This window comes from Camelus dromedarius, chromosome 18 (genome assembly GCF_036321535.1).
Source record: "Camelus dromedarius isolate mCamDro1 chromosome 18, mCamDro1.pat, whole genome shotgun sequence".
NCBI lineage: Eukaryota > Metazoa > Chordata > Mammalia > Artiodactyla > Camelidae > Camelus > Camelus dromedarius.
Window position 1 is genome coordinate 20,223,298 of NC_087453.1, and position 23,090 is coordinate 20,246,387.

General features: G+C 38.6%; 1 pseudogene; it reads left to right on the plus strand.

Annotated features, from left to right (window-relative positions):
• Positions 1-19,242: 19,242 nt before the first annotated feature.
• Positions 19,243-22,844, plus strand: LOC116147507 (large ribosomal subunit protein eL29-like; annotated as a pseudogene).
• The last annotated feature ends 246 nt before the right edge of the window (positions 22,845-23,090 follow it).

The following is a 23,090-nucleotide window of genomic DNA, read 5'->3' on the forward strand; positions in this document are numbered from 1 at the left end:
GAATCCCTTATTCACTCCTGTGTAGAGACTATCGAACAAGTTTACTCTAGCCGGCCATATCTCAGGGATGAGCCCCCGTTCAATCCTGATGCAGAATGGTTTACTGATGGAAGCAGCTTTATACATAATGGAACAAAGTGAGCTAGTTACGCTATAGTAAACCTACAAACAGTTGTTGAGTCTGGAGCTCTGCCCTCCCAGACTTCTGACCAAAAGGCTGAACTAATCGCTTTAGTCAGAGCACTCCAGTTAGGAAAAGGTTTAAGAATCAGTATCTATACTGACTCTAAAGATGGATTCCTAGTGTTACATGCCCATGCTGCCATATGGAAAGAGAGGGGACTGCTAACAGCCAAGGGGGTCCCCTATAAAACACCAGGTAGAAATTCTAAAACTCCTAGAAGCAGTCCAGCTTCCAAAAGAGGTTGCAGTCATACACTGCAGGGGTCACCAAAAGGGTGATTCTTCCCTTATAAAAAAAAAATGCCCTAGCAGACAAGGCTGCCAAAGTTGCAGCCAGAGAACAGCCAGCCTTACAAGCTGCAGTTCTCCTACTTGATGACCAGCCTCTTCCAACAGTGCCATCCTATACACCAGAAGAGGTCAAGTGGGCTAAACATAGGGGACTAGGAAAAAATCTCTTGGGGTGGCTAACAAAAAGATAATAAGCTCCTCATTCCTGGGGACAAGTAATGGAAAATAATTAAACATCTCCATGGGTCCACTCACCTAGAGTTGGACTCCATGCTTATACTAATTTCTCAAGTGTTCCTAGGCAAGGGACTATCTAAAACTGTTAAGGATGTCACTAGGGCCTGTGAACTTTGCGCCTGCAATGACCCAAGGACTCACCCTATAACCCCACCTCTACTCCAGCCCATAAACATCGGGGAACTTATCCAGGGGAAGATTGGCAAATGGACTTTACTCAGATACCCCCATGTAAGGGATGGAAATACCTGTTGGTATTCATAGACACCATTACAGGAAGGGTAGAAGCTTTCTCCACCAGAACAGAAAAAGCAATAGAAATGTCAAAATTTCTGCTCAAAGAAATAATCCCAAGGTTTGGGTTACCAAAAAGCTTACAGAGTGATAATGGACCCACCTTCACTGCCAAGGTGACTCAACAGGTTTCCTCAGCTCTGGGTATTAACTATCGCCTCCACACTTCCTGGAGGCCTCAATCCTCAGGTAAGGTAGACAAAGCAAATCATGTTCTAAAAAGAATATTTGCTAAGTTATGCCAGGAAACTTTAGAAACCTGGGTCCCTCTCCTGCCTACTGCTCTTCTAAGAACAAGAATTGCCTCTAAGGAAATTTTAAAACTTAGCCCATTTGAAATGATGTATGGAAGGCCCTTTGTAACTTTAGATTTCTTGTTTGATGAGGAGACCCATAAACTAGTCTTCCAAATTGTTAACTTGAGCCAAGTTCAAAGAGCCCTCCAGGAATATGGAAACAAAGTGCTGCCCTTTCCCACAGAGGAAGAAGTTAAAGTTCCTGTCCAGTCAGGGGATTTTGTCTTAATAAAAACTTGGAAGGAAGGGTCCCCTGAAGACCAGCTGCAACCAAAATGGAAGGGACCATATCAGGTATTACTAAGCACCCCAACTGCCATTAAGCTACAAGGAATTGCTAGTTGGGTACATCTGTCCAGAATAAAACCTGTAACTTACAAGCCCCAGCAGGAACCAGGAGAAACCTACACTTGCGAGGCAATACAAGACCTCAGGTACTTGTTTAAAAAAAAAACAACACCATGTAGCGATGATTACAACAGTTCATAATTGCTTAAATATATCCAATTAAAGCTCCTAAAATATTTAAATATACTGTGAAAAAGTAAGATGTATGTTTTCAGTAAAAGAGTTTCATAAAATACAAAAAAATTTCATGCATAATCAGGATTTTGAGAATTTAACAAATTCTAAAAGTTCTTTTTAGCTTCAGCTAATTTTGAGATGCTTTAAAGGAAACCTGAGGCATCTTAGATATTAAGTTAACTAGGATTCTTTAATATGTTAAGTTAAATATAATCAGTCATAATTCTAGTAATCACAAGCAAGTAAGTCTCTTTATTGATTGCATATGTTTAACTATGCCTTTTAAGTCTTTTTGTCGTTACAGACTGTCAAACTGTTGTTACAAAGTGCTTCATCTTTAAGAAAATTTATCAGAAGCCAGTGGAAACAGTGGGTTACAATAGCCCCACATCAGATGATGGCTATGTGAGGATTGCAGCCCATACCCTCAGCCCTCTGGGCGCAAAAACAAAAGGCTATTCTGCCCCTGGGGCCCCTAGATTGGACATTCAGAGATTTTTACTCCCTGATAGGCAGAGTCAACGCCCATACTTAGCCTGGAAGCAGTTTCAGAAGACGGATCTTCACCCCTCTGCAACCCCATAAGATTATGGGAGTAAAATTTCTGAGGGGGAATGAGACAGGAAGGGGGCAGGGCACAGCCATTCAAGGAATGCTACAGCAATTAACATCAAAATGGCAGAAGATTCAACCCCTGGTAGGCCTTGAGGTTCAAGATGGTGGGAGATTTAACTTCTAATAGAACTTGAGCTTCATTATATGCTCATTGTAACATATTACCATGGTGAATGACATGCCCACAGTCACCATGGCAGTCCCAAGGCTAGCCACAAAAGGTCAAAGAGTAGGAAATGGCCAACTTCCTAGGAATCCCAACCCCTTCCCCAGAGTAGTTAGACTGGTCCTTCCACTTATTAGTATATGAAGCCACCGAGCCCATAAAAACTGGCAACACGGTGCCTCGCAGCCACCGTCTACCCCTCAACCCCCCATTCGGAGATGTCCCACACTCTGTCTATGGAGTATGTACCTACTTTTAATCTGAGCACCCAACCCCCACACCTCGTGGCATTTCTCTTGCCTTTCAATGTATCTCTCTGAATAAATCTACCTTTACTCAACTGTGGCTTGCTCTTGAATTCCTTCCTGTGCGAAGCCAAGGACCCACACTTGGCGGGGCAAATCCCAGGGGCTCAACCGAAGTCTGGGACACAGCCTTTCTCAGGCCCCACATCTGTTCTTCCTGCATCAGTTAAACTAAGTATATTTACAAATTCTGCCTTCTAAACTGATCCTAAAGTTCACATTCCAAGTCTTGCAAGATAGCCAAGGTGTACAGAATGTAAAGTCATCACACTGATGTTTCTCTGTTTATATACGCTATGAAAATGCCTCCTTAAGACCATCTCTATAGCCCATGCTGAGTGTGAATGCATCCCTAGTGCAGTTTATTCTTCTGCTGGTGCCGCACTTCTCAAGATGGGAGAATTTTAAAGGAACTTATTTGTAGGTTAAGAAAGTTATTCAGTAGATTGAAAGAGATACAGGTTTTTAAAACCTGAGAATATGGTTTTCCTGGCTGATTTTGGCCACTTTCCATTACTGTTTCATTTTAGGAAATATAGTTTTCATAAAAACATGGTATTGTTTAAGTTGTAATAGGCATATTATTGTTACTTGTAAATGAAAAAAGAAATATTTAAACATTTTTTCATCCTTAATTTCTAATATGGTAAACATTAACAGATAAAACTCACATAAACAAAAGCTCTTTGGGATCTTCAAATTTTGCAAAGTGAAACTCGGTCCTGAAACCAAAAGTTGAAGAACTATTGTTACGGAAACGACAGGCCAGTCAAGAAACAAGCACCACTCGGAGGGTTGGAGTACTCAGATGTATTACGCCGGCGGGCTCAGAGGGGCTTCTGCTCCAAAGCTCTGAGCACCTTCAAGATGTGCACATGAGGTTTTATAGGGTAAAGTACAAGCTTGGGGTATTTGGCCAATAGGCATGGAACAGCTTTAGCATCATTATCATCACAAAAGTGGAGGCGGGGAGGCAGCAAACCAACATTCCAAAGCCAGATATGTATCTTTGAAAATCCAGCTGGCTAGCAAAAAAACATGAACAGCAAACCAACACTAATTAACCTAGATTTACAAGTTAGTCCAGCGGAACTCAGATCAGTATTCCAATACTTAGACTTGTGAGCCCAGCCCAGCCTCTCCTTCACATTCCTAGACTTATGAGTTATCTTGTCAGACCAGCCCGGTTTTTCCTTCACACTATTACTTTAGATTATAAGAGAGCAGGAAGCAGGTGTTAATATAATATCTCCTTGTGTCTCCACTGCCATGTACATTGTAAGATTTCAATAAATGTTAATTGACTGAAAATGTGGGAATTTTGAACACAGATGTCAATAAGTGAAACTGATTTTTTTAAGGGAAACTTTTTGTTATCATCCTAAATGTTACATTTTTATTTCCTAGGTGCAACTCCCGAGCTATAATAACCTTAACCTGTTTCTTCTGCTGCGTGTTTGTGAATATAAAAACAATACTTTGGAGGGGGGTATAGCTCAGCAGTAGAGTGCATGCTTAGTATGCACAAGGTCCTGGGTTCAATCCCTAGTACCTCCATTAATAATACAAAATTAAAAATTAAATAAACTCCAATACTTTACTGAACCTGAGGGTGGTGCTTCTGGGCTGTCATCATAGGGGATAAGGTATTATTCAGAAAAATTTGAACCCTATAGAAAGTTTGATGGGGACTGTTAATTCGCAAATGCTCCCACCATAGAATGAGAGAGCTTTAGGAGGGAAAATAGTGTCTTAAAAATTGCCCAAGATTAAGGAGAAACAGCTGCATTAAAGAGCTTCTAGGCACAAACTATTTGATTTTAATTGCATGGAAGAAAATTGGCCCCAACTGGTTTGTTAAAGATTCAGAAACAAAAGAACATCAAGGAAAAACAAATAATGATTCAAGAACTGTTTTAAAGCAAGACAATGAGATTCATTTCAACCTCAATTATCCCTTAAGGCACATTTTCTGAAAACAAGGGAACTATTTCAATTAAAGTTTTCTAAACCTGCCTTGGAGCTTTAGTTAAGAAGCTGCAAATATATCAAATTTTTAAAAATGGTCTCCAATAAAACCTTAATTCTCTCCCTTATTAGAGGATTTTGTATTTCCCTGTTCTTTGATCTGAGATTCTCATCATTTACGTATGAAAGCTTCTGAAAACGCCTGAGGTCTTCAATCAGTCTTAATTTACAGTCTTAGATTAAACAATAATCAAAGTCTCTCTAAAATCCCACGTTCATCAAGTCTTTGCTCTTTAGCTCAGGGACCAGAAAACTTTCTATAAAGGTTTTGTGGGCCGTAAGGTTTCTATGGCAATCACTCAACTCTGCTTTTGCTGGAAAACAGTCACAGAAATATGTAAAGAGGTGAGTGTAAACTTTATTTACAGAAACAGGAATTGAGGGAGGAGGGTATAGCTCAAGTGGTAGAGCACATGCTTAGTATGCATGAGGTCCTGGGTTCAATCCCCGGTACTGCCTCCAAAAATAAATAAATAAATAGACCTAATTACCACCACCACCACCACCACCCCCCCGAAAAAGAAAAAAGAAACAGGAATTAGACCAAGCTTGGCCTTTCTGCTAAACAGTTTGCCCACTCTTGGTCTAATCAAATCCAAAAGCCTCACTCTGGCATCTCAGCAGAATATTCATCATTTGTTTCTGCCTAATCTTCTATTGTTCCTCAACATTAAATCTATTCTCTAAAGAAAAAAAAAAAAAAAAACTGTTGCCTGCCATTCCAATTCTACGAGGATCAAGCCATTACACACAGCAGTTGCCCTCAGACAGTGCACCCTGAGGGGAATTTAGGATGGAGGAAAACAAGAAGCATTCTGTGCTTTGGATACACTGGCTCCTAGATAGTTAAGACATATATCTAAGGAAAATTTTCGATGACCCCAGATTCTTGCATCTTCCTATACATAGAAAAGCACTAAAGTCATTAACTTGAGATGTCTGTTCTTTGTGATTAGCAGTAATCTTTTTATGTTTGACTACATGTTTTTTCCCGGCAAAAAAGTTCATATATATCTTGACTCCTCCCTTGTCTCTTCAGAGCAGTTCTCAGAGCTGAGAGGCTGTCTCCCAAGCTTCAGTCCTCAGTAAGGTCCTAGAATAATACTTAAGTCACAGCTTTTAGGTTGAGCATTTTTATTTCATTTGACAAATTCAAGTGTCCCCACATTTCCCAAATGCTCTGCTTATCCCTGCTTATTCAGGATTTGCATACATGAATCCCTCACCAGGAATAGCTTCTACCCCTTATTCTGCCTTTCCAAGTCCGACCCATCCCTTGGAGGTCTGACTACACCTTCTTTATGAAGCTTTTATGGATAACTCCAACAAACATTCCTCTTTCCCTTTACTCAGTCCTTCATGACTATCCATAGCCCTTAGTATGGCAAAATATTCTGAAATTATTGTAGCTCATTTAGTCAATTACTCTACTATAACACTCCAACTTATACTGGTCTTTAATTGTCTTGTTTAGATAATCTAAATCTTGCTATAGAGGGCAAGAGCCTACTCAGGATTGGATTTACTGAAAAGCTAATTAAACTTTCACTTTAGGGACCTTTACTTGCTCAGGTCCCTGTACTTAATTTTGTATTTATCATTCTCTATTTTCTTACTTAAAAAGGGCCTCCAATTTTGTAATAGCTTCAGGATCCACAAAACCTGGATCTGTCCCTGGGTTCACCACAGGCCTGGCAGAAGGCTGGTACAGCAGAGATTACTTTATATCTTAATCTCCATTTTCCTTGCTGGAAGGCTTGCCTCCAAGGTTGTTGCATGAGGGAGACATACACATCTATCTTGTTTAAATAACTGTTTTTGGAGTCTTTCTGTAACAGCAGGTTAGACCTTCCACTATAAGCTGGTCATAGTAAGTGCTCAAAATATTTATTGAACTAAGTGTCACCATTAACTAAGAAACAGATCAGTGCAGACCTGCTATTCAGAACCATTCAGCTCCTCATCTAACCAAAGCATTTGTGCCACATTTGCATTTTATAGAATAAAAAGTGATAGGAAATATTTACATAATAAAAGTATAATTGGTTATAACTGCATTTCGTGTTTTAGGGAAAGTGATTTACTTTTGGAGAATCTTTATGAAGCAAATTAGAGCAGTAGTTTGCATAGGTGGCCCCATTAAAATGGACCGCTTACTTCACTTGGGCACAACTCATCAATACTTTGCTTATCAACTCCAGGCCCAAGAGGAAGGAGATCGAAGCAGGGAATCTAGTGGTGTGTGTGTGTGTGTGTGTGTGTGTGTGTGTGTGTGTGTGTGTGTGTGTGTGTGTGTGTGTGTTGGAGGATGGGGAGGTGGGGAGTAGAGACAAAGAAAAGACTGTGAATGTTCAGTTAGTTGAATGGCAGGAAATATGTCAAATAATGTAGAGTGTAGCTAGGAGCAGCTATCAATCAGTCTGTTATTACTTCAGTGAGTAGCAAATGGTAAAACAGGGTAGGAGGCCATAAAAACAGATTGCCTATTTTAGTATCTAGACTGTCTATTTTAGTGAGCCCTAATCAGTTTTCCAGAAGAGAGGGAAACCCCAATGTCATTCCAGAGAGGCCTGAGTCCTGTATTTCATCAAGGGAACCATGTTACTTGTTGAAAAAGATCAGTGGCAGCTATGAATATCATTCATTTTAAAGAATGGCTATCTGTGATTTCTGTGTCAAGTTATTAAATTTAGTACATATTGCAATCTCCTCTCTTCTGCTACAAACCCCTAAAATAGTAGGTAAAATTATATATATATATAATACATACCATATTATACATAATTTTATATATATATACACACACACATATATATTTAAAATTTGGGGCTGTACTCAAAAGCAAGAAGAGGAAAAATAGCCAAGGACCAAAAATGGGGAAATTTCCTTCAAACAATAACAATAAATACCCAGGAATCCACAGTACCAAGTAGAAGCCAAAGCCTCAGAACCCACAGGAATCAGGACTGAACATAAGCCATGGGCAGATAGAAGCAAAAGCAGAACATACAGTGGTAAAAGCTGGAGGCCCAGTTAGCACTGCCCACTCATGAACAGAATCCCCAAAGAAAAGTACCTACCCAGAGCTTGGGCAGAAACAAAGTCACCTGCCTAACCGCTCTGTTATGAAGACAATAGAACAAGGTAGTGAGACAGACTGTCGGGGTAAGGAAGAACAAATTAGATTGAGTAGTCTTGGAAGGCCAAAATGATGCTTGACCTGAATGGTAAGAAGTTGCCAGCCACACTAAGATTTAGGGGAAGAGGAAAGAGCAATTTGAAAGGCCCTAAGGCAGGAAAGAGGCCAGTGTGGCTAAAGCTTACTGAGAGAGTGAAGGAGTGGTAAGAAGTGAGATTAGCGGAAGAATGGGGCTTAGAATATTTGTAACTTTTCACCAATATGGCAGTCTAAACTGAGGCAAGACATCCCTGTGACCTAAGCACAGAGAAGTAATGGATAAAATACAAAAATACATTTAAATACATGGTTTATTTATAAAACAAAAGAAAGAAATCCCCAACTGCTAGAAATGAGTATCAGAGTGGTAAGAAAAAGTTGAAGCCAAAGCTGAAGCCAGATAGCTCCTGCAGTAAGCAGCACTGTTACAATTCCAGTCTGTGGCCTATAACTGGTTCTAACACCTCCATGGCTTAAGATCTTCCTTATCACTCTAGCTTAGGTGTTAGCAAGCTACAGCCCACAGGCCAAATTCAGCCCACAACTGGTTTTGTAAAAAAGTTTTATTGGAATTCAGCCATGCTCATTCACTTGCATATTGTCTATGGCTGCTTTCATGCTATAGTGGCTGAGATGAGTATTTCTGACAGAGATCACGTGGTGCACAAAGTCTAAAATATTTATTCTCTAGCTTTTTACAAAAAAAAAATTGCCGACTCCTGCTCTAGCTCTTTCTCTAAAAAAAAAAAAAAAAAAAAGCTTTGTTGAGATATAATTTACTTGCCATAGGTTCACCAGTTTAAAGTGTACAATTCAATGGTTTTTAGTATATCTACAAAGTTTTGCAACAATCACTATAATCTGGTTTTAGGGTATTTTTATTACCCTGAAAGATACTTTATACTTAATAGCAATCATTCTCATCCCCCTTACTCTTCTGTCCACTCCCCAGCCCTAGGCAACCAGTAAACTACTTTTGGTCTCTGCAGATTTGTCTATTCTGGTTACTTCATATAAATGAAATCATACAATATGTAGCCTTTTGTATCTAAAAAGAACAAAACAACAACAACAACAACAAAACAAGTTCATAGATACAGAGAATAAATTGGTGGTTACCAAAGTCAGGGGGTGGGGGTAGGAGAAACAGGTGAAGGAGGTCAAAAGTTAAAAAGAAAAAAAAAGCAATTCCAGGGATAGTTTAACTGATTTACCACTGTACCATCAGAACTAAACTGTGCTTTTCATAGTAGGTAAGCAAACAATATTTGCTGAATCAACTAGCTAGTCAACTCTTGGTTAAAAACAACAACAAAACAAAACAAAAATGAACCAAGAAGGAAGGAATAGGGGAGTATAAGAAGCAATGGTGAAGAAAAGTCATTAAACATGTTGATAAATTGTGCTAGTTTATGAGACTAGCATACCCTTGTAGCTAAAATCTAACAAGGACAGTAAGAGAAGAAGAAAAAAAATTACAGACCAATCTTATTCACAAACATAGTTGCAAAAATCCCAAATAAAATATAAAAGAATCAAATTTAATTTCACTACCAAAAAGGATTATCATAGGAATGGCTCAACATTAGAAACTTTATTAATATAGTTAGAAACAACAGAATCATCTCAATATGTATCCAAAAAGTTAAATTCAACACCCATTCATGGTTTAAAACATCTACCTGCCATTGTATAAGCATAATCTTGAACCTCTGGGGGGATAATAAATCAGTGAGATATACACAGCCTTTGAACCTCAGATGGAAATGTGGGCTTAATCTCATAATTTCCCAATGATTGAAGTAGACAGATCTTTAGTGTAACCAAGAATTATTTCGTATAATAATGGTTTTGCATGAGACTGAAATTTTCTATAATAAAATGTTTTAAAAATTACCTGGAACATCTATAAAATATTTAGATTTCAGGCCCAATTCCAGAGATTATAATTTAGTAGATTTAATGTGGGATCCAAGTAAATACATTAATCTCTGCTATTAATTCTCTTGCCTGCTCCCAATCCCTAACCACTCCCCTCCCCATGCAGTTGTTCTTCAGATCACACTCTGAGAAGCACTCTAATAGAGTATCTGGTTCATTTCAAGTGATACTTTGAAACGAATATGTTCTTCATTACAGATAGTTACTCATTATTAGACATTTTGTTTTGATTTTAAAATAACAACCCTGGAGAGATCAACACTGCCCTCTAAGACAGACTACAGATCTCTCCCAGTGCTCCAGAGGCAGCTGAATTTCCAAGAAGTCTGTCAATGAACACATTTAGAAGGCATCCTATCCACCGTACATATTTAGATTCAAACCAGAGTTTGAAGAAAACACAGGGTTTTTGGCTAATTACCTTCCCTGAATTTCTGAACTGTGTATAACCTGCTCTTGAGCACTCTTCACACTTTGCCCTCCTTCTTTACTCTTCCACATACCACCTTTTCCACCTCCCCTCCACAGAGAGAACCCCATGCCCAAAATCCAAGGTAGGGATCTGTCTAGAGAGTCTATGCACATTTTTTTTTTTTTTAAATTTAGTAAAAGAGAAGGAGCTATTAGGATATACTTTCTCTTATTTTCCAACTCTGACTTAAAGTCTTCAGCAATAGTCTCTGGAAGATCAGAATTCATCATTTTGAAGATAAGTTGTTATGCCCCACATCACAACCTTTCCTACTCTCTTCAAGTCCACTGCCCACCTTATTTGAAGCAGACGACTTTGCCTCCTACTTTTAAGAACAAAACAGAACCCCCTAGAATAAGCTCCCCTGAGCTCTTTCTCTCTCTTCTACTTCTCCTTTCTTTCAGTCTCACTAAAAGAGGAGACCCTCCCCCTATTCAAAGCTCACCCTTCCTCTAGACGTCTTACTCACACCTTCTTGCTCCATCTTTTCTCTCTTTTCTATACTCAACTTCTTTCTGGAAATAGTAACTTTGGCCTGGCTCTTAGTCTCGTCTTTTCTATTTGTTGTTTTCTCCTTTCCCCTACCACTCTCTTAAATTCCAACCTATTTCCCTTTCCAACCCAACTTCCCCTCCACCCCCCCTCAACTGCCTCTCCTCTACACATACCAGTCTTTCCTCAACTCTTTATAATACGTCTCTCATTCTTCCTTTACCACTCTTTTCCCAAAAGGTCACCTTTCAAACTGGCAAGCCAGTGGCTCCTTTACACTCCTCATTTTCCTTGGCATCTTTGCAGCATGTGGCGCTGCTGACCTCTTCTTTCCTAAAACACTATCCTGCCCTGGTTTCTATGACATTACTCTCTCCTTGTTGTGTCTCTCTGATGGCTCCTTTTCAGATACACTTGATACAGCATCATGAGCTGCCAGCCTCCAAAATGTTAGCATGGCCAAAGGCACCAGAGCACCTAACCTTTTAGGGTTTTTGTGAAGGTTAAATGAGATAATGCATAGAAAGCAGTTGGTACTATGACTGGCATACAGTAAAAATCATTCAATAAATGGTTGGGATGATGATAATAATGAGTTCATTATTTGCTTCTAGCTTCATATATTCTCTTTGAGTGATCTCACCCACTCACAGTGCTTCAATTCCCATATACAAATTGAGGACTTTTAAATTAATATTGCCAGAATTTGAGATGTCATTCAAGGTACATATCTTCCACTGCTTATCAGACATTTCCTGATAAAATTGGGTACTCTTACAGCACCTTTTACATGGCCAGTAATATTATACTCTGGAGTTAACATCGTAGTCTTTCTCACTACTAATGAGTCTCCATGTGAAGCTCATTCTCACCAGAGAACAAAACCCTTCTACCACACAATCAGATTAAGGGTGGATAGGGTGGTACTTTGATGACTGGCTCTTGAAAACTATAATATATATTCCTAAGGTCATATGCCTTCCCCAATCCCACTTCAGAATCACTGCTTGACTGGGAGCTCACCAATGACATTTTTTATGAATTCCAGTACAATTACAATTTAATTGTAAAATACAATTTAATGAAACCATATTTCTACTTATGTCAATAAAGTTGGTCTTAAACATTAACTTTATCAGTTTATGAAGTCCTAGTCTATGCCTTCTTTCTTCGCCTGGGCATGTTCCACAAGCCCACTGGCAGTTAATGGACCACCAGTTTCTGCATGCATGCTGTAAAACCTATGTAGACAGTCTCTGAATATGTGTAAAAAATGTTCCTAATTGTTTGTGGAAATGAATATATACTCTCAGTGATTTTATTTTCTGGCAATTATCAAAAGAGGTCCTATCTTTTTTGCAGAAATGGGATACACTGAATGCTCATCATAAAAGAAATTGCCACATATTTAAGACATCTAGAAAACATGTCCATTCTTATGCATTCTAGTGAGTATTATTGATGCTAAATGACATAATTTTAATAGCCTTCTTTCTACACATAATCATCAATTGAAAGTTTTCATGAACATTAATAAGCTAAAAATTAAAATTAAATTAAATTAAATTAAGTCCAGCTAAGACATAAGAGGGCTACATCCAAGGCAATGGGGATGAAGAACGGGGTAAAGACTTTCTGTTTATCACTAGCTTTCAGCCAAAAACAAATGTACCAACAAACAGCAAATATCTCATATTGAGAAGAAATGTTTCTGGCTTCTGAAAATATAGTTTCTTTTCAGTCTTGACGTATAAATGTATGACAACAGATTTCCAGACTGATGGGCTGTTATTAAATAAAATTTTAAATGAAAATTTCATTCACTTGAAAATATATATTGAGCTATGTAGCAGGCACTGTAGAGAGGAAAGAGTCTCTGCCTTCTGAAAACTTGGAGGTTAATGGGGACCACAGATTAATAAACCAAGGAAAGGAAGGGCAGAGGCAACAGCACATGCAAAGGCACAGAAGTCAGAGATAGGACAGCTCTTTCCACAAATACTTCTATGTCGCTAGAGGATAGGAGCAGTTGTGAGGGGAGATATTAAGGTTGGAGAGAGGGGAAAGGGTCAGCTATGCCATACTAAGAGACTGGATTTTATTCAGTGAGCAGTGAAGAACTCTCTGATAGACAAGAAAAGGAAAAGACTGATGGGGAAGTAAATCAGAGGTAAAGAGATTAGTTGGAGGCTATTATAAACGTCCAGCTAAGATATAAAAGGGCCAAACCCAAAGCAGTGGGGATAAAACTTTGTTTCTCACTAGCTTTAAGAAATTGAATCATGATGTACCTTGATGTAGTTTTCTTCCTGTTTCTTGTGTTTAGGGTTTGGTAAACTTCTTGATCTATGGTTTTATAGTTCTTATCAAATTTGAAAAATTTTCAGTCATTATATCTCCAAATATTTTTCTGTACCCTCCTTTCTCCTTTGGGGACTCCAAATATACTTATATTAGGTCACCTAAAGTTGTCCCACTGATACTTTTTTTATTTGTAAGTCTTTTTTCTCAGTGTGTTTTATCTTGGATTGTTTCTACTGCTGTATCTTCAAGTCTTTATCTTTTCTTCTGCAAACTTTTAATTTGCTGTTAATCTCATCCAGTGTATTTTTCATATACAATGTTGTATTTTCATCTCTAGAAGTGAGACCGAGGTCTTCTTAAATATCTTCCATATCTCTACTTAACATATTCAATCTTTTCTTTAGCTTCTTGAACATATGGAATACAGACAGTTATAACAACTGTTCCAATATATTTGTCAACTAATTCTATCTTCAGTGCAATTCTTGATTTGCTTCTATTAATTGATTTTTCTCCTCATTATTGGTCATTTTCCTGATTCTTTGCATGCTGATAACTTTTTTTTTTTTTTTTTTTTTTGATTCCAGACATTGTGAATTTCATTTTGGGGCTGGTACTCTGAGAACTAGGCTCTCTGTTCTTTTCCAGTGGTACTTTCCCCAGCTTCAGGTAGTTTCCTTAAATTCATATTCTGATCAGTATTTAGATGAAGCCTCAATGGAGACTCTTTGTAGATCTCCAGAATGTTCCCTCTCTCTATAGTCTTCTTCTCTTCAGAATGCTGCTCTGTGAATTCTAGGTGCCTTGGCCTTCCCAGATCTCCAGCTCTATCTTCTTAGTTCAGGGAAACTGTTGAGCTCCACTTGGCTTCTCTCTCCAAAAGCAGGACTTAGAGTTAAAACATATCATGGAAATAAAATCAACATGACTTGATAAACAATTGGAAAGGGAGAAATGGAGGATGTTGACATGAGGAGAATGATGGTATCATTCCCCAAGTTGGGGGATTCATGAACAAAAACATAGACTGGGGCTAGATAGAAGAGAGGAGATTAGGAGCTTGGTTTAGGGCATGTTAAGGCTGAGGTCCTTATGGACATATACAGCTGAATTTATTCTTCTTTTGCTCAGAGGGAATAAATGAATTAGAGGGTGCAGATTTCAGAGGCATGCACTCATGAGTCTGAAGCCATTGATTAAGTCATCCAGGGAGCATGTACTGAAAAAGAAAAGAGGATGGAAAACGGAAGTATGGAGTACTCTTAACATTTAAGGTGCTACAGAAGAGGGAAAGTCAGTAAAGAAACTGAGGAGTACACAGAGAAGGATGAGGAGAGCCAAGAGAGACTTGTCATTAAAGCCAAGAGGTAAGAGGAATTTCAGAAGGAAAGAGTATTCTGTAGTGTCCAATGCTCTAGAAAAGTAAGGCATGATAAGAACAGAAAATTGTCTTTTAGCAATTATAGCAATTTGGAGGTCACTAGTGGTCTTTAAGGAAAAATTAAAAAAAGAGTGACTGTCATTCACTTGTTCATTTGTTTGTTCATTCATTCATTCAATGGACACTTAAGTACCAGTGTCTAGTGATATAAAGATGAATGAGAGCCTCTTCTCTGAGGGAATTCCCTGTCTAACACACAACTGTTGAAACAGCTTGGTAAGTGTTAAAATAGAGTGACATGTGAAGGACTTGTTGGTAGCATAAAAAGAATGTCAGAGAAGCTTCCTCAGAGGAAAAACTAGAGTTGAAATCCAGAATGAAGAAGAAGTCATCATTTTGGAGAGGGACTGGATGACTCAAAACAGGAGGGGTAAAAACCCAAGAAGTGGGTACTTAATCTTTTGAATTCCTCATGCTATTAGGCTAACAGAATTGGATCTAGCTAGGATTCTTGGTAGATCTTCAGGAAATAGAACCATACTCTAAAAGAACTGCTGAAGAAATACCAGATCTTAAGGGTAGGGCACTTCCAATAATGAGAAGGATGAAAAACTGTTTATAAATAAATGACTCCTCTGTTTTGGAGTCCTTACCTTACTGACTGGTGCTAACATTGTTCTATCCCTAAAACATTTACCTCCTAAATCTAAAGGTGATGACCTTGTCAGTTCTAATCCTGTCTTTCTAAAGTGACCAATTTGAGTTTCATATCTTACTATGAGTCAGAAAAAGGAAAGATTTTTCTTGTACATCTGAAGATTTTTTTTACAATTAAAATATTACTTTACACCCATATTTTTGGTAACTTGCTAGATACAATTTTCACTGACAAATGTGAATGTACTGATTCCTCAATTTTGAACTTCTTGTTAAAGGATGGGGTATGAGAAAATGTAAACTATTCATGGAATATGATGAGTAAAGCTTGCAAATCAACATATTCTTTCAGACACTTTTTTTTTGCATAAAAGAGCAGACAGTCAATCCTAACACATTTAAAAAAACAGTTTAATAGTAGAATCTCCAAGTTACCCCATATTCCATCTACTACACTTAACTCCAAAGTAGTCAGATTCCAACAAGTCTGAGAAGGGAAGATAAGCCAAGACAGCTTAGAAAGCAAGAAAAATCCGAACTTTCTAATGAGACTTCTTTTTCTGGGACTGTGGCGTTAAATGCCTGTCTGACTCAGCTTCAGGGAGAAGAAGGAAATTGTCAATAGCTCAGAGTTACCCCATAGGAGGCATAAGCACATTTGACAAATGTTTTTCCAACCTGGAAGAACAGCTATTCTCTCCTCAGATGCTTTCTAGTCAAAGTGAATTACTATATCCCTTTAAAGAGCAACAGCTTTTCTGCAAGGGAGAGAACTGGTACCAGTTTCCAGAAAGGAAGTTTAAATTTTGTAGAATCTAATACATTAGGAGAAAGGAATATAGTCTGCACTTCAAAGTGTTTTGTTTCTAGGCCTTCACCTACTTGCTTAGAAACTTTACTTCATCCAAATCTCCCTTCCAATGCAGATGTCTGTGAGAAAGAAGGACAGCACAAAGACGTTTTTCCAATAGTAATTCCCAAGATGTGAGCTGCCCAGAATGATGAAGTGCAGCCCTGCTGTCAAGTCCCAAGACAGTCATGGTCTGAGTTCTCTTGACACATGCTTTTATGCAGTTTTAGCAAAAGAAGCCTAAATTTAGGAATAGGTGACAAAATTCCATCCTTTGTACCACATCCTCTTGTGCTAAAACAACCTCATTCTCCCAATCATACATGATTTGTGTATGGGTTGTAATTAATTCCAGTCTGTCTAAGACTAAGATAATTAAAATATAACTGGGTTTTTGGTTTTTGTCCAAACTGCTATTTATCCTAATATTTGAATGGAGGTGACAATAGGTGCTTCCTGTGATATGAAGAGGCATTTCTAGAAAAAGTTGTAAAGAAGATTTGAAAAGGGACTGAGTATAGTGAGAACACACTGCCAAGTTGTATGACAGAGAAAGGAATGGCTAGTTTGGACATTTTTTCAGACAGTATTCAAATTGGTACCTTAGTAGCTGAGGTTCAGGAGGCTCTGAAGAGGGTATTTTAAATCTAGAAGTTAGGAATGCAAATGGACATGGTTTGAGATATTGCTACTTCTACTGTGACTAGAAAAGTTACATGTGGGAATTCTGGTATAGGCTGGGAGTAGACAGGAAGTTGTTTGGAAATAATTATAAAAGCATGATGTGTGTGTAAACCCATGCCAAACTAAAGTAATATGACTGTGTCCATAATTAATTGCCTATGGGTTCAATGATATTGCTTATGAGGAAGAAGGATTGATTTCAAAAAAGCTCTTTTTCAAAATCTCCTTATTATCAGTCTAGAAAATTTAAGCGGCAAAAAGATACTGTTACAGGATGTTAGCTAGGAGAATTATGGTATGAACATGTCATTAAATGTTAATTAAAGTAGCACCAAATAGAGACTTGGAAAGAGGGAGGAAAGGGCATGTAAAGGCAGAGGGGAGAGAGCTTTTCCTGGGCTTTTCTCTCAGAGGAGTGGCTGGCAGGGGTCTGGAGGATATTGTTCATTCCAGAGAATGCAGAGAGGCAACAGATATAGAAAAGACTAGGAAGATACATGGTGCTCCGATCCCAGTGGTTCTAGGGAACAAATTTAGGAGGTTCCAGTTTGGTCTGCCTGGGAAGCAGATGAATATGGAATTTTATGGCTTAACTTTCTGATTTCTGACATTTATTATGCCTCTGATCTCACTATTAAGGGAAAAAAGGTGTCAAGTTACAAAACCTGGCTAAAATGCAAATATTAAAAGAAACAACTTCAAGTGTAGGTCATTAGCCAATCACCAAGTATAAAGATTATAGGTAATACCTTTTCCAGCTTTTTTTGAAGAAGCCTGGGTATGAAGAATGTTTACAGTTCTTTATAATATGAACTTTAAGAAGGAAACAGAAAAAGTGGATGCCCCCTCATTATCTATAAACTGTTTAAAATTCGTTAGCCTGGTATTCAAGGCCTCCCACGACCTGGTCTTAACCTCTCCAACCTTATTTCTATTACCCTAGACTAGAGCAATGATGAGTAACTTTTGGTCCACTAGCCTCTCAATATAATTTCAAATACAGCCTTTCAGCTTGAAGGGTCTGAGGAAGTTATTTAATCTGCCATGAAGGAAATGTTCTTGTCTTATTCTAGCTTGATATATTTCTTTGGTTGAACCTTTACCACCCTTTTGTGAAAATGTGGGCTCCATAAGGGCAGGGAATGTATCTATCTTGCTCACTGTGTATCTCCAGTGCCTAGCACAGTGCCTGACACATAATAGACACTCAATAAATATTTATCAAATGAATGAATGAATGAATGCATGAATAAAAGAATGTAAGACTGTAGGACTGGAATGTCCAGACAGTGAGTGGGAGATGGGAGAAGAAGAAGTACTCTAGACCGAACAAGAGTAAAGGTTGAGGCAATCTTAAAGATGATGTTTTCTGAGGCTTAAGGGTGAATCAGCTTTATGGGCATTTATTTATAGAACAAATGGTCAGAGCTAAGAAAGGGGCAGAATTAGAACACTACTCAAGGAAGATTAACATGGCAGTAACCTGAAGGACGGATTAAACTGGATGAGGCTGGAGCCAAGGAACTGAGTAGGAGAGCCTGGGAGTAGTCAGTGACCATGAGAATAGACCAGACGCAACTTAATGGAGAGACACTGCAGAGGTGGAATCTATTGTTCCTGAAAAGTGACAGAAGAGTCAGAGATGGCTCCAAGGTGCCTGGCCTGGGAAACTGTCACAAAGATGGTGATGGCAATAGGAGTAGCATTAACACAAGTAGGGAACACAGGAACCACACAGGTTACCAGATCACCAGGAAAATTCACATAGCAACAAAAACTATGATGGAGCATCAAGAAAAACCCAAATATCTAAATTTTAAGTAATCCATCTATAATGATATACCAAATAAAATTTATACTAGATCCTTAAATTAGATTTTTCCCTCCCTGAATCTCCTTGTCCTCACCAGGGACAGATTAGCCCTGATCTCAGGTAGCTCTGTTTCAGTTGTTAGCAGTTATTTCAGCCTTGACATATCCAAAACACTTAGCAATTAGTCAGTATGAATTATAAGGACAGAAGAAATAAGAGAAGCATATTAACTGAGCTTTACCTTTGATCTGCTACATGAGCCTCTGATGAACTCCTTGATAATCCTTTTCTGGCTCAGGGCTGTAAAGATGATGTTTCCTCTGCTTAGACTACCTTTTCTCCACTCCTCTCAGGTCTAACTCTTACTCATCTTTCAGGTTTCAGTTTAAATGTCATCTCCTCACCAACTCACATCTAAAATCTCCACTGTTATTCTCATTTATAGCAACTTGTTCTTTCCCTTAATAAAAGTTGTCACAATTTGTTGATTATATGTTTCTTTATGTATTTATTTACTATCTAACTCCCACATGACTGTAAGTTTCATGAGGGCAGGGTCTATATTTTATTCTCCCACTCTTCACCTAGCATCTGACAAAAAGCCTCATGTTCTATATGTATCTGTTGAATGAATGAACAATTAATCCCAGGTCTCACCTGGGGATTAATTCCTGCTATGTTTTCTAGTTATTTTATAAAAGAATTTGGAGGTTTTTTCCCTTCTGGTCCCAGGTGCTTCAGGATCTGCAGGCCCTGGCGCAGACATTGCCAAGTCCAAGAACCACACCACGCACAACCAGTCCCGAAAATGGCACAGAAACGGCATCCAAAAACCCCAATCACAATGATATGACTCTCTTACGAGGGGTGGACCCCAAGTTCCTGAGGAACATGTGCTTTGCCAAGAAGCACAACAAGAAGGGCCTGAAGAAGATGCAGGCCAACAACGCCAAGGCCATGAGTGCATGTGCTGGGGCTATCAAGGTTCTCATAAAGCCCAAGGAGGTCAAGCCCAAGATCCCACAGGGCCACAGCCGCAGGCTCAGTTGACTTGCCTACATTGCTCACCCTAAGCTTAGAAAATGTGTTTCTGCCCTCTTCGCCAAGGGTTTCAGGCTCTGGTAGCCAAAGGCCAAGGCCAAGGCTTAAACTAAGGCCAAGGCTGCAGCTGCAGCTTCGGCTCGGGCTCAGGCTCCCAAAAGCTCCAGAGTGGTGGCCTTCATCTGTGGATGTGAGGATAGAAGGACTGGTGTGACTCTGTGGCTACTGTCTGCATGGGGGTCGTGTCTTCCTGTGCTGTTTGTACAAATAAACCTGAGAGGTAGGATTAAAAAAAAAAAACTGGAGGATTTTCAAGGAATATTGTTAGTATTCAGTTTCAAGTTTAAGAAAAAGTTTTCTCATAAGAAAACATGTCAGAATTCTTTGAAGAAACATTCGCCTCTGAGGTATGGTTTCTAGAAGCATTATATGTTTGATCAACTAAATCATCTTTATAAAAAGCTAAATAAAATCTTACTTCAAGGGGATATATATTCTATGTTTGCACTGAGTGAGATATACAGTTCACAGAAATACTACTTATTATATATAATGACAAACCCAAGTCAAAATTTCCAGGATTCATTTCTTGCTAACAACAATATTAATTATGAGTTGACATTGTTCAGACACATACATAAAAAATATTAAAAAGAACAGTTCCTCTCCTTTCCCTTGAGGTTTTTATAAAGAAATGAGACATGAATAAGAAGACTGAAATAGGAGACATTTTGGGAAAGCCTTTGTTTTTTTCCATTTCTAATTTATTTTCTGATTTTGCCTTTTGTTTCATACTCCTTCTTGTGGCTCTCACCCCTTTTTTCTCTGCTTTTGTCAATTTTCTCCCATTTCTTTGTTTTAGTGATATTAAACATGCCTCCCAAATTCTAGCATTTACTGAAAACAAATTGCATTTTTTTCTCCTTTCCTGGTAATCAGTTCCAAATATCCCAGAGAAGAGTCATATTTTTCTCAAATGTTGATACAACTACTACCCAACCAACTCCTGTGACATGGGGATCAGAAGAAAGAGGTACTCAAGGGCGCATATCTAGGGCTCACATCTAGGGCTCATGGCAGATAACTTGATAAATTATAGCCACCAAATGCTCTATAAAGAATATCTGCTTCCCATTACCACCTACAGTCATAATAAAAAATATCCTTTGGGAGTACCAAGGAGAATAAATAACAAATGTACAACTCTTTACAAAATAATTTTCATTCATGATCTCATTTAATTCTTTCAACAGATCTGTGAGGTAGGTATTATTATTATCATCCCATTTTACATAAAAAGAAACCAAAGTTCAGAGAGACAAAATGACTTTCCTAAGTTTACTCACTTAGTAATTGCCAAAATTAAGGCTCCAAGTAGGCCACAACTCCATAATTTGTGCTCTTTCTACCACAGCAAAAATAAATTTCCCTAATAAGAGTAGGAAAATTGGAACAGGAACAGTGACAAAGGAACAAGATCTGAACTTAGGGAGCTTTATAAAACCATAATGTGGTTAAAGAATCCTTCAGGGAACTCCTCCTGCTTCATTCCACCTACCCTTCTCCTTCAAAGCAAATGTTCATAAACATCTTATACAGCAGAAGTTGTCCTAGTGAGAAGAGTCACCAACTATTCACAGGCTACTCTATCCAGAAGTGACTTATATTCTAGTCAGACAGCAGTCTGTGAGTAGGCTCTCCAATTCAAGCCTTATCATCTCTTGCCTGGACATTTCCAAAAGCCTCCTAACAAGCCTTCATGCCTCTGATCTTGTCCTCCTTCAGTTCATCACCCACAGTATTACCAGTAATGTTTCTGAAGTACAGATCTGTTCATGCCCTTCATGATTAAAATCCTTCAATGGCTTCTGTTATGGGCTGAATTGTGTCCCCTAAAAATTCATATGTTGAAGTCCCAACCTCTAGTACCTCTGAATGTGACTATTTGGAAATAGGGTCTTTAAAGAGATAATTAGGTCAAAATGAGGCCATTAGAGTAGACCCTAATCCAATCTGACCAGTGTTCTTATAAGAAGAGGAAATTCAGACACAGACATATACAGAGGGAAGACCATGTAAAGACACAGGGAGAAAACAGCCACCTGCAAGCTAAGCTTTCAGGTCTCAGAAGAAACTAAACCTGTTGATACCTTGGTCTTGGACTTCTAGTCTCCAGAATTGTGAGAAAATTAATTTCTGTTGTTTAAACCCCCAAGTCTATGGTACTTTGTTTAGCAGCCCTCAAAAACTAATACAACTTCCCAATGCCTACAACACAAAATACAAACTTATTAGTGTGGCATTCTAGGTCCTTTGTGACCCAACTCCTGCTTCTACAGCATTATTTCTGGCTATGTCCTATATTTGACCATATACTCTAGAACACTAAATGTTTCTTGTCTCCATATCTTTGCCTCTAGTGCTCTTGTCTCTTTCTCATTTTATCCTCTAAGACTTAGCTCCTCACAGCCCTTACCTCCAGGCTGAATGAGTTATCCTTCCTCTACTAATGTGTGATGTCCTGGAAGGGAGAGGTTGTCTTATTCATGTTTATATCCCCAAACTCCATCACACTGGTCCATTCATAGGCAGATATCAATATATATCTATTGAACTGAACTGAAGATGAGTGGAGAGGAAAGAGTGGCAGGGAAACTCTGTCTTAGTGGCAGTTCTCTGTCTTAGTGATCTCCTTGCTCTACAGTGAAAAGTCAACTCACTCCTCTTTGTCAAGGCCTTAGGTTGGCAGCTTCCTTGTTAAATTTCAAAGTTAAGAAAAAGCTGGTACTATGGAACTCAGGACATTGAGAACAAGATTCATGAGTTTCAGCTGTCTCCACTATGTCTTTCTCCCCCTCCTCTAGAAGAAGCCTACAGCTTCTTCCTTAATTAGGTTCTTTGGATTCCCAATTCGGTCTAAATGTGGGTGTTCCTGTCAGGTATAAGTAACTCCTGAAGGAAGTAAGAATTCTCTTTTTCTCTTCCCCCATCCCTATTTCTCTCCATACATTGTTCTTACTCTCTCCTATCAGAGAAGGGCTTCTTCTATGCCACCAGCAAAGAAAGATATGGCAACTTCAAGCTTATATAGTCCCACTTTAGTAACTTAAATGGAAAAAAATATTTTCTTTCTTCTTAGAAAAGACTAATTTTCTTTGGTCATATATCTGCTCCTTGGACCAATTACTGTTGCAGGGGAATGAGATACAATCATAGTCCTGGCCGGAAACAAATTCTCCATGTTGCCCTTCCTTCACTCCCAGCAACACACACAGATACTTTGGCTAGAGGTGGTGGGGTGGTAGGGTCTTTACAGAAATTTTATTAGCTACAACAC